This window comes from Nicotiana tomentosiformis, chromosome 2 (genome assembly GCF_000390325.3).
Source record: "Nicotiana tomentosiformis chromosome 2, ASM39032v3, whole genome shotgun sequence".
Lineage (NCBI taxonomy): Eukaryota > Viridiplantae > Streptophyta > Magnoliopsida > Solanales > Solanaceae > Nicotiana > Nicotiana tomentosiformis.
This window is the reverse complement of record NC_090813.1, coordinates 79,825,250-79,837,627: the sequence shown is the minus strand read 5'-3', so window position 1 is coordinate 79,837,627 and position 12,378 is coordinate 79,825,250.

Sequence of the window (12,378 nt, the reverse complement as noted above, 5' to 3'; positions counted from 1 at the left end):
GCACGCCGTAACGACCCTTATTGTCATATATGGATCGGGTTGCATGCCGCATCGGGTATTGTACAACGCTGAGTGATTGAGTGTGCTCAGCATAGTGAGAGTGAATGCAAGATAGTGAGATTGAGTACTCTGAGTGTGTGAGTACATGAGCTCATCATCGAGATGGATTGTATTTGACATGCGCAGTTGTGATACATGCATAGAGGTGCAGTTCCTTCTGCTACCCAGTTTTGGAAACATTTATGATTTTACCTGTATCTTGACATGTAGGCATAAAGAAATACTTTCCTCATGCTATCTGAAAATGAAACATCTTACCATTTGTTGAAAGGATTTTTAGGAAAAATCACAGTTTTCAAACTTACTCGTATTTTGGCTTTTTCGGTAAAAGATTTGGGTTTTTACTGAGATACTTGAAAAGAAATGCATACTTTTCTGAAACTGTGAACGAACTGAGCCTTTTATTTCTGAGATACTCTTTTGTTACTTATACTATGCTGTTATGAACTGTTGTAAAATATTGGTATTGGACCCGACCCTTTATGTTAGCTCGTCACAACTTTCAATCTAAGGTTAGATTTGTTACTTATTGAGTACATGGGGTCGGTTGTACTCATACTACACTTTTGCACCTTGCGTGCAGATGTTGGCTGCTGATGTTGCTGTGATCGATGGGAGCTGAATTGAAGATGTACCTGCATCCCGGTTGTAGCTTTCTCTTGTTCGTGTTATCCTTAGATCTATAAAATTCTATTTATGTACTTTTCAAACATACAATGTATATATTTCATTTCAACTTTGTGATTCTATTCTTAGAAGCTCATGATTTGTTCTACCAGTCCTTGGGAAATGTATAAGATTTACTAAATTACTTTTGTTTATTTGTCTTGTTAATATCATTGGAACTTGGATAGTTGTTAATTAGCTTACCTAGCGGGTTGGGTTAGGTGCCATCACGACTAGTTGGATTTTGAGTCGTGACACACATGCACGCCTAGAATCAATGAAATCAATGGCTAAATCAATAAAATCGAAAGCTAAATCAGTGAAATTCACGGCTAAGATCAGTGCTTTAAACTGATATCCATCCAATATATTCACATTTATTGATTTGGGAGAATTATTAAATGATATGACCTTAAATGATTTGGGGGAATCGTCTTTTTGAGAGAGAGAGAGAGAGAGAGAAGACCGTCTATTTATAATTAAAATTATATTTTTAATATTGAACATATTAGCGGGGGAGTTCTAAATATGTAGAGGGAAAAGAATTATTAGAAATTATTGTAATTAGTGGCGGTTTTGAACCGCTGTAATTTAAAAAAGAACGCCGTTATAACATATGCCCTAATGGCATATGGAACGCCGCCGTATTATGATATATATTGCGGCGGTTTTATTGAACCGCCATTATTTAACCTCTGCAATAATTTCGATTTTTTATAGTGTAAATTCATAATAACAGAAATATAACGATACAAAGTATAAGTTTGTCGTCAACGTGCCTTCTCTTTTATTTCGGGTGGCTCTTCAATTCCAAGTTCTCCAGGGGTTCTTATCCATCACTCTCCAAGGACTACTACTGGTTTGGGAGTTAAATAATCGGCATATAACAGGTTAGTTCATACTATTTTCGGAACATATGCATATTGAAAGAATTAAGGAATACTTTTTGTGTATATTGTTTCTGCCACTATTTTTATATCTCCATTGCAGCTTATTGAAAAACCTCATTGTTTTACTTGTCTTGGTACTTGAAAAAAATCAGAAGTATCCGTACTCTAATTCTAAATATTAAAACAAATACTCATGGTTTGACTTTAGAACTTAGGAAAGCCTTTTCGCGTCGATTAATGTGTAGAAACAAAAATTCTATATGTAGTATTTAGGAGTATTCTCAGTTATACTATCTCCAAAAAATTTATTTTTAAATATTATTAATTTGGTATTTTTATATTTTGTTACATGAATCTGGCTAAATTTGATTATAGTTGTATAAATATTTCTATTTTTTCTGTTGTTATATATGTATTACAAAAATTTATTTCTTCTTTTGTAATATCATAATGTCAAATTTTGAGAAGACAAATAATATTGAGAGAAATGAAGAGTCATTAGAAGATATTAGAACTGAAAAGGAAGATGAGAAAATAGAAGAAGAGAAAGTTTTAGAAAATTACATAACTGAATTAGAGGAAAAAATGAAAGATCAAATTGTTAGGGACGAGGATGAAGCTTATAATGTGAATATGCACATTCTAAAGGTTTCAGTGTAAGGAGAGATAAATAATATTTCTTTCAAGGTGGTGCAGTGATAAGAGAAAAACTATTTGTGTGCTATAAGCATGGGAAAAAGATGAAAAGCAACGAAAATCCAGTAAGACATCTTGCAGTCACATAGACACATGATCAAATTGTACTGCAATGATAAGCTTTAAGCGTCACTTTCCTAATAGTCCTTTCATGGTGGATAGATTTGTTAAAGAGCATAATCATGAGATGGCTTCACCGAAAAAGAGACACTTGTTAAGATATGCTCATTCAATAACTAAAACCAAATGACTAGTGATTGAAAATATAGTTAACGCTGGTATAAAGCCGACTGCAACATATTTTTACTTGGCAGAAGAGGTTGGAGGGGATGATGTTTTAGGTTATTCAAAAAAGGATTGTTTTAATTTTATACATCAGTTGTTGAAATCTAAGGTGGATGTTGGGGATGCTCAAAGTGTTGTTAATGAATTTAATAATAGACAAGCAAATAAGTCACTCTTTTATTGGGATGTTCAACATGATTTGGAAGGGCGTATAGCTAATTTCTTTTGGAGACATGATCGATTGTAATGACTCGGTCGGTCGTTTCGAGTATTACAGTCCCGTTCTCTCATTTACTGCTCACTTTATGCTTTACAGTTGTTGTATGATTTGCCGGGGTAATTAGTTCGGGTCCGGAAGGATTTCGGAGTGAAATGAGACACTTAGTCTCATAATTAAAAACTTAAGTTGGAAAAGTTGACCGGATATCGACTTATGTATAAACGATCTCGGATTTGAATTCCAATGATTTCAATAACTCCGTATGGTGATTTTGGACTTAGAAGCGTGTCCGAAAGATTTTTTGGAGGTCCGTAGTAGAATTAGGCTTGAAATGGCGAAAGTTAAATTTTTGGAAAGTTTGACTGGGGGGAGGGAGTTGAATTTTCGATATCGAGGTCGAAATCCGATTCTGGAAATTAGAATAACTCTGTTATGTCATTTATGACTTGTGTGCAAAATTTAATGTCATTCCGGATTGATTTGCTATGTTTCAACATGAGTTATTGAATTTAAAAGTTTAAGTTCATAGATTTCAATTTGAGGTGTGATTCGTCATTTTGATGTTGTTATGTGTGTTTTGAGGCCTCGAGTAGGTCCGTATTGTGTTATGGAACTTGTTGACATGTTCGGACGGGGTCCCGAGGGGCTCGGGTGAGTTTCGGATGAGGTTAAATCATTTCATTGCATTTTTGGATTTTTGCTAAGCTGCTAGTTCTGGTGTGATCACACCTGCGGCTGGTTTGCGCAGGTGCGATGGTCGCAGAAGAGACAGATGAGTCAAAAAAGCATGAAGGGGAGCTGGGCGTGAGGATTGCAGGTGCGAGTGCTTGGACGCACCTGCGCAACCACATATGCGGTTCAAGTGCGTAGAAGCGCAATCGGAGAAGCGACTTAAAGACCACATGTGTGAGGGATTGCTGGTCAGGCTGTTTTCGTAGAAGCGAGGCTTTACCGCAAAAGCGGTGGTCGCATATGCGATGAATTGACCGCATATGCGGAAATGCTAGGCAGAAACCATAAAAATCGAGGTTTTGGTTCTTTCTTCATATTTTGAGATGTGGGACTCGGATTGAGGCGATTTGTGGAGCAATTTTCATCACAAGGATTGGGGTAAGTGTTCTCTACTCGGTTTTGGTTATATTTCATGAATCTACCTTCGTTTTTGGTAATTGGATTGTGAATATTAAAGAGGAAATTGGGGGTTTTGGCATAATATTTTATAATATGAATTTTTGAGTTTTGAACATCAAATTGGAGTTGGATTTGAGTGAAACAAGTATGGTTGGACTCGTAATTGAGTGGGTTATTGGATTTTGTGAGTTTTGTCGGGTTTCGAGGTGTGGGACCGGGTGTGATGTTTGGCCGATTTTGGGTTTTGATTAAGGATTCGATCTTTATCATTTGGAATTGTTTCCTTAGGCTTTATTTGATGTATTTGAGTTGATTTTAGCTTGTTTTGAGCCGTTTAGAGGTCGCTACGCGCGAGATGGCATCTTTGGAGCATCTCTTGGCTTTCTCGACATTGGTATTGGCTTGTTCGAGGTAAGTAACTATTCTAATCTTGGAGCTGAAGGTATAAAATCCTAAAATACATGTTATGTGATTGGTATTGAGGTGACGCATATGCTAGATTATGGGCGTGCACCTTGTGAATTGAGGCTCTGTTGTTTCCATGGCACTGTATAGTGGTCCTACTTTATTGATGTCTTTGTTTTCAACATGTGATAAAGTAATTGAGCTATCGATCATGCTAGATATCATGTTTAGGCTTTATGACGATATTGCTAGGACCCATAGTGGTCGTTTCATGCTGTCATTTCATTGATATTTCGTATTCAGTCATATTCATGCATTCATATCATATCTCAGTCCTAGTTGTTATTTATTGATACATCATATCATTGTTGTCGGGCTAGTTTCATGACATTGTGAGCCCGTGAGTGAGACTGGAGAGATTGATGACTGAGTGAGGCAGGGGGCATGTTGTGATGATATTTATACTGTAGCACGTGAGTTATCTGTGCGGATCCAGATATTGATATTATTTCATGTGAGTTGTCCGTGCGGATTATAGCGCTTGGGCTGAAGGAGACCCTCCGGAGTCTGTACACACCCCAGTGAGCGCGATTGATTTATATTGAGGGATGGATCTTCCCTGGACATGGATCTTGTCCGAAGAACTATATACCTGGAGATAGATCTTCTTCACGGGCTGGATTGGCCCTACTCGGTACTGAGTGACTGATGATCAGTTGATGTGTATATTCCGGGATGGATCTTTCCTGGGTGGGATTGGCCATATACAGTACCGAGTGATTGAGCATGATGAGTGGAATGTGTGAGAAAGTGAGATTGAGTACTCTGAGAGTGTGAGTACATGAGTTCATCTCTGAGATACATTGCATTGACATGCACACATGACATACAAGCATAGAGATGTGCTTTCCTCATGTTGTACGGTATCACGCCATTCATGATATCTCACACATATTGGCATATGGGCATGGTGATGAATTTCAAACTGGCTATCTAGAAAGAAAATGAAACATCTTATTTATTATTGAAAGAATTTTTGGGAAAAATTATTATTTTCAAACTTATTCATATTTTGACGATTTCGGTAAAGGATTTGAGTTTTTACTGCTATACTTAAAAAGCGGAACTATTTTTGGGAATTATGAATAAGCTGAGCATTTTAAATTCCGAGCTAGTTCTTTTATTACTTGCTTTACGTTATTATGAATTGTTGTTGGCTATTGGTGTTGGACCCGACCTTTGTTCCAGCTCGTCACTACTTTTAACCTAAAGTTAGGTTTATTACTTATTGAGTACATGAGGTCGGTTGTACTCATATTACACTTCTGCACCTTGCATGCAGATGTTGACTGATAATGTTGTTGTGTTCGACGGGACCTGGACTTGAAGACGTACCTGCATTTCGGTTGCAGCTGCCTCTTGTTTATGGTAGCCTTAGATTCATAAAGACTATGTTTATGTACTTTTCGAGTAGATGATGTATTTATTTCATACATGCTTTGTAAATTCTATTCTTAGAAGCTCATGATTTATACTACTAGTCCTCGAGAAATGTATAAGATTCAGATAATTGCTTTTGTTTAATTGTCTTATTAATATTATTGAAATTAGATAGTTATTAGTTGGCTTATTTAGCGGCCATGATGTATGGGGTTGAGTGTTGGCCTGTTAAGAACTCACATATCCAGAAGATAAAAGTAGCAGAAATAAGGATGTTGCGGTGGATGTGCGGGCAGACTAGGATAGATAAGATTAGGAATGATGGTATCTGGGAGAAGGTGCATGTGGCTCCCATTGATGACAAGATGCGGGAAGCGAGGCTTAGATGGTTCAGACATATTCAGAGGAGAAGCCCAGATGCTCCGGTACGGAGGTGTGTGCAGCTGGTTGTGGATGGCACGAGAAGAGGTAGAGGGCGACCTAAGAAGTATTGGGGAGATGTGATCAGGTAGGATATGGCGAGGCTCCAGATTTTCGAGGACATGACACTTGATAGGAAGATGTGGAGGTCGAGTATTAGGGTTGTAGATTAGGAGGTAGTTGAGTCGTGCCTTACTTCGTACCATTGTGGGACTAGCCATATAGGATTTTTGTCTAAGATAGCTATTGTCAATGTTGTGGCTTACTATTTCGCTTTTCAGTGCATGTCCTATTTACTAGCTATCGCTTTTGCTTTGCATCTTTTTTCTAGATTTCATGGTGTTCCTATTTTTCTTATGATTGTTGTGGTGATACTAATATTTACTAATATTGTCTCCCTTTGCTTTGCATCTTTCTTCTGGATTTCATGGTGTTTCTATTTATCCTATGATTGTTGTTGTGATACTAATATTGTCTCTTTTTGTCATTTTGTCTTTTTATTTTTTTGAGTCGATGGTCTTTCGGAAACAGCCTCTCTACTCCTTCGGGGTAGGGGTAAGGTCTGCGTACACACTACCCTCTCCAGACCCCATTAATGGGATTTTACTGGGTTGTTGTTGTTGTTGGTTAGGTCCCATCACCACTAGTGGATTTTGGGTCATGACAGATTGGTATCATAGCTCTAGGTTTATAGGTTCTACAAGTCATGAGCAAGTGTCTTGTAGAGTCTTGCGGATCGGTATGATGACGTCCATACCTATCTTCGAGAGGCTACAAGACATTTAAGATATGCTTCCCATCTTTCTTTCCTTATCGTGTGACATTGATTCAACTTAAAGACTCTCGAATTCCTTTCATGCATTCGTATGCGCACATGAGCGCTCGGTATCGGTTGTGCATTGATGGCTTGTGATTCCATGAATGAGGTGTGAGATATGATTTCAGTGTGCTGATGATGGGCCAGTCTAGAGGACTTGAGGTTGGGTTTTGACTGTAGCTTGAGAACGGAGATTTCGGTTGTGTGAGCACGTGCTTTTTGACTTATACGTCAGGTAGTGTCTCTATGAGTGGAATTCGTGGCTCAATGAGTGGCAAGATGGCTACATGATAAGTATGATGTGACTGCGAGATGTGTTCATATAGTTTGAATATGGCAAGAAGACTTTGCGTGAGATGTAAAAGGACTATTGGGTGCTTGATTTCTGTCTTGATTTGACGTATTGGCTAGAGTTGTGGGCGTGTTGAGGGATTTTTCATGTTGTTTAATTATGGAGTGAAGTAGATTTTCATATCTTGTTGTGAGTTCAGACTCAGGAAGGTTAAGTGATTGCGTAGTAGTTGTGACTGTTACAATGGTGAATGCGAGATTTGCAGATAATTTATATTAGATGGTTTGTGTTACACGAGATTATGAATGATTTAGTTGAATCTCACTGCAGTAATGGGGTACGATTATTGTAAGTTATCAGATGTTTTATTTCATGGCTTTGAGCCAAGTGGAGGAGTCTACTATCGATGATTTGATTGTATGGTTATGTGTCATATCGGTTTTAGTCTGAGGCATACTTGTGGATCGGTTATGACTTGCAGATGTTGGTTTTGAGGATGAATTAAGCAAGAAAATTTCTGGATGCATGATGTATTACACTTTATGGGTATATGGAGATCACGAAATGATTTGAGTTTGTTATTTGTGACAGATGTAGTGAGCATGGAGTAGGGATGCACTCGATTGCTTAGAGGTGTGGATTATTTTTTAGGGTGTTGGTGTGCTAATGGAGCACATGTTGTATGATCGGTTTAATTGAGATTTGAGTAGAGTGGAAGTCTATCGAGAATGGTTCTAATGAATTCAAGATTTATATGTAGCAATTGGAAATTTTCAGGATTTGTATATGGCTAAAAACTGAGATTTATATTGGATGGTGTCGAGACTCGCGGTATTTCTATATCCTTATGGATTCTACATATCAGTATCAGGAAGGTGAAGGAAATGGCTTTAGATTTGCAGAGGGTCTCTTCGGAGTGGGTATCTTGGTTCTGGTACTTTGGGGGTGCTTAAGATAGAATTCAGCTGCTTATGGGCCTTAGGGCATTGTGGTTTTATGCTAGGATCTCTTGTGTGGTGAGCTTTGGGTAAGAATCGTGGTGTTCCGACGAGGAGAAGTATCAACTTGAGGGTAATTCGGAGGAACTCGGAGAAATAGGGCAGCTTGGTAATAGGTTGTATCAGCATGGTAATTGATATGATTGGCTCTTTTGGTTCTTACGACTTGGTGAGTCTCTACAGGTGCTTCATGGCAATGCTCTTGGGTTTTGGGGACCCGCGTGGCTTGGTGGAGTTATAGAGATTCAGTTCTGATGGTCTGGTTATGTGCAAATAGATTCCAAAGAGTTCTCGATGATTTCTATCACGGTTCGAGGTGGATATTTCCTACTGGTGTGAGGAGCATGTTGCGTATTGTGACTTTCTCCTGGAGGAGATCAAATGGAAGGTTCCTGGCTAATTGAGTATGTAGTTTGCTTTTGACTTGGAGTGGAATATGAGATTCTCGTACTTTTCATATTATGGCATGATAGATGTGGTGTGTTGCGTGGGATAGAGATTTGCATGTGCAAGGTCACATGTCAGTTTTGAAGTGAAGGACATAAATTCTTATGCAACATGGACGATTTCAGATGAATAGATGAATGATATTATTTCATTGGTATTGTGACACTCTCTTAGTTGATCGACTGCTGATTTCCAGATATTTCTATGTGGCACGGAAGAATTAGAGAAATATTCCTCGTGGGATAATTGTGTATGAGAGATGTGTCAGACATTCAGGCGGTGAAGTTGGGACCAGATGTGGTGACTCGTGTGTTCTATGGATTTAGAGACTAGGAGCTCTCAGAAGCAGATTGTTTCGTGGTTGTGGATTGTAAAAATGAGGCCAAAACTAGTTAGAGGATGATAGAATGTGTTACGACTCAGTCATTTTGGAATTTTAGAGGGTTATTTATGTATTTGTGGGTGACCAGAGTTGAGTTGGGGTCCATTGATAGGCCCAATGAGGATGTATATTCTACACCGGGTAGGATTGGTTGGCTCCATACTGCTATGGTTGAGGGATGTGACATTCGGTTGTTGTAGAGCTTATTCGTGTTCTGATATGATCTGTGAGTTACTCTTATATGTTACGAGGAATTGTGATTCGTTGGTTATATGCACACATGGTGCGGTTCTATTGGGGCCTTATAACGGAATTTGAGCGAGATGGGTATTTGGGTATTGCATGATTGATTGCGTATTGGTTATGTTCTTTCCGGATTGTGGTATTGTGTTATTTGCTTTCCGTGGTTATGGCAATGCACTTTGGATACTTGATGTCGAATTTTGCGTGGTTATTGATTTTGAGCATGATGGCTGAGGTATTTCATATGGACTAGTATTTGGATGGGGTCACGTATTGCAACAGAGTTATGTTAAGATCTGATCCTTTGTGTTAGATTTTTGTGTCTTGGTTATACTAGGTATGATTGGTTTGTAGCATTTTGGTTGTGGTGGTACTTGTTGAACTTGCGGGATGGTTCTCTCATTTGAGTCAATTTTCCATGATTTGAGTATATTTGAAATGTTGCTTATTGGTGCACGGATTTCACAAGTTGTGGCTTTAGATTGTATTGATGTGGCATGTCACTAGAGGGGTCGTGTTGGATGAGATGATGTCATTAGACCTAAGATGGATACTATTGAATTTGATTACAACATGTTTGGAAGGATAATATTGAAAGTTAGCTTAGAATTGGCTATAGATCTTGTCGAATGAGATGGAGTTCCATGACTGGTTGATCTGATGAATGGTTATGAGTTATGCGTGTTTCTTTCATCATCAGCAATGTACGAAGGTTTTAGAACGAGGTTTTGTTTGAGATGAGGTTGATTACGATATTTGGTGGTTTTGAGCAGCTACTGTGATTAGAATTTATTGCTATGAGTATTTGAGTTATGCGGTATATCATGTGATTACATCTTGAATTATGGTTACAACTTGTTCAGACTTATACAGTGTGTAGATGCGAGATTCTGACCTTATAGAAATTTCGGATGTTGGAAATTGGATTTTAAGGCTTATGGGCTAAGTTTGGAGTAATGATCTTCAGTTACATTGTGTTGTCGGGCCTATATGGGATAGGGTGATGTGGGATCACCCCCGGGTACGTGCGTGGTAAGATGGAATAATGATTTGGTGGCTTGGAAACAACTCTTGGCACGTTCGAGGATGAACGTATATTTAAGTGGGGGAGGATGTAACGACCCGACCGGTTGTTTCGAGTATTACAACCCTGTTCCCCCATTTACTGCTCACTTTATGCTTTACAGTTGTTGTATGACTTGCTGGGGTAATTGGTTCGGGTCCGGAAGAATTTTTGAGTTAAATGAGACACTTAGTCTCATAATTGAAAACTTAAGTTGGAAAAGTTGACCGGATATTGACTTACGTGTAAACGACCTCGGATTTGAATTTTGATGATTCCAATAGTTCCGTATGGTTATTTTGGACTTAGGAGCATGTCCAAAAGAGTTTTTTGGAGGCCCGTAGTAGAATTAGGCTTGAAATAACGAAAGTTAAATTTTTGGGAAGTTTAACCGGGGGTTGACTTTTTGATATCAGGGTCAGAATCCGATTCTGGAAATTGGAATAGCTTTGTTATGTCATTTATGACTTGTGCGCAAAATGTGAAGTCATTCCAGATTGATTTGCTATGTTTCAACATGAGTTATTGAATTTGAAAGTTCAAAGTTCATAGATTTCGATTTGAGGTGTGATTCGTCGTTTTGATGTTGTTATGTGTGTTTTGAGGCCTCGAGTAGGTCCGTATTGTGTTCTGGAACTTTTTGGCATGTTCGGACGCGGTCCCGAGGAGCTCGGGTGAGTTTCGGAAGAGGTTCGGATCATTTCATTGCATTTTTGCTAAGCTGCTGGTTCTGGTGTGATCGCACATGCGGCTGGTTTGCACAGGTGCGATGGTCACAGAAGCGTGAAGGGGAGCTGGGCATGAGGATCGCAGGTGCGGGTGCTTAGATGCACCTGCGCAACCGCAGATGCGGTTCAAGTGCGCAGAAGTGGAATCGCAGAAGCGGCTTAAAGACCGCAGGTGCGAGGGATTGCTGGGTCAGGCTTCTTTCACAGAAGCGAGGTTTTACCGCAAAAGCGGTGGTCGCAGATGCGACAAATTGACCGCATATGCGTAAATGCTAGGCAGAAATCATAAAAATTGAGGTTTTGGTTCTTTCTTCATATTTTGAGATGCGGGACTCGGATTGAGGCGATTTTTGGAGCAATTTTCATCACAAGGATTGGGGTAAGTGTTCTCTACTCGTTTTTGGTTATATTTCTTGAATCTATCTTCGATTTTGGTAATTGAATTGTGAATTTTAAAGAGGAAATTGAGGGTTTTGACCTAAAGTTTCATAATATGAATTTTTGAGTTTTGAACATCAAATTGGAGTCAGATTTGAATGAAGCTAGTATGGTTGAACTCGTAATTGAGTGGGTTATTGAATTTTGTGATGTCGGATTCCGAGGTGTGGGCCCAGGTGTGATTTTGGGCCGGTTTTGGGTTTTGATTAAGGATTCGACCATTATCATTTGGAATTGTTTCCTTGGGCTTTATTTGATGTATTTGAGTTGCTTTTGGCTAATTTTGAGTGGTTCAGAGGTTGCTACGCGCGTGATGGCATCTTTGGAGCATCGCTTGGCTTGCTCGGCATTGGTATTGACTTGTTCGAGGTAAGTAACTCTTCTAACCTTAGAGCTGAGGGTATAAAACCCCAAAATACGTGTTATATGATTGGTATTAAGGTGACGCACATGCTAGGTGACAGGCGTGTAGGCGTGCACCATGTGAATTAAGACTTTGTTGTTTCCACGACACTGTATAGTGGTCCTACTTTGTTGATGTCCGTGTTTTCACCATGTGATAAAGTAATTGAGTTGTCAATCATGCTAGATATCATGTTTAGGCTTTATGACGATACTGCTAGGACCCATAGTGGTCGTTACTTGCTGTCATTTCATTGATTTCATTGATATTTCGTACTTAGTCATATTCATGCATTCATATCATATCTCAGTCTCAGTTGTTATTTATTGATACATCATATCATTGTTGTCGAGC